Here is a 955-nt window from a genome sequence, read left to right on the forward strand (position 1 = left end):
CCCTGGCGCATGAATCTGTGAAGCAGGAACGACCTCGGCCCACCAGGGGCCGAGAAACTTACAGATTTTCGGTGTCCTCCACCCAAAGCCATGTAAAAATCAAGGATATATATGGTGCTTTCTCGGGTGCTATTACAGATAGCGCAATAAATCAAAGTGCATTGTCTGCGGGAGGCCCTGTCGCATGAATCTGTGCAGCAGCAACGACCTCGGACCACCAGGGGCCGAGAAAACCACCGACACATGGGGCCGGACACTCAGGGTCAGGGAAAAATCCAATATATATATAGTGATATCTCGGGTGCTATTAGAGATAGCGCAATAAACCGAAGTGAATTGTCTGCAAGAGGCCCTGGCGCATGAATCTGTGCTGCGGGAACGACCTCGGACCACCAGGGGCCGAGAAAACCACCGTCCCATGGGGCCGGACTGTCAGGGTCAGTGAAAAATACAATATATATCTGGTGATATCACGGGTGCTATTAGAGATAGCGCGATAAATCAAAGTGCATTGTCTGCGGGAGGCCCTGTCCCATGAATCTGTGCAGCAGCAACGACCTCGGACCACCAGGGGCCGAGAAAACCACCGACACATGGGGCCGGACACTCAGGGTCAGGGAAAAATCCAATATATATATAGTGATATCTCGGGTGCTATTAGAGATAGCGCAATAAACCAAAGTGCATTGTCTGTAGGAGGCACTGGAAAATGAATCTGTGCAGCAGGAACGACCTCGGACAACAAAGGGCCGAGAAAATTACAGATATTCGGAATCCGTCACCCAAGGTCATGTAAAAATCCAGCATATATCTGGTGACATCTCGGGTGCTATTAGAGATAGCGCAATAAACCAAAGTGAATAGTCTGCAAGAGGCCCCGGCGCATGTATCTGTCCAGGGGGAACGACCTCGGATCACCAGGGGCCGAGAAAACCACCATCTCATAGGGCCGGTC

The sequence above is a fragment of the Nomia melanderi genome, unplaced genomic scaffold (assembly GCF_051020985.1).
Source record: "Nomia melanderi isolate GNS246 unplaced genomic scaffold, iyNomMela1 scaffold0014, whole genome shotgun sequence".
Lineage (NCBI taxonomy): Eukaryota > Metazoa > Arthropoda > Insecta > Hymenoptera > Halictidae > Nomia > Nomia melanderi.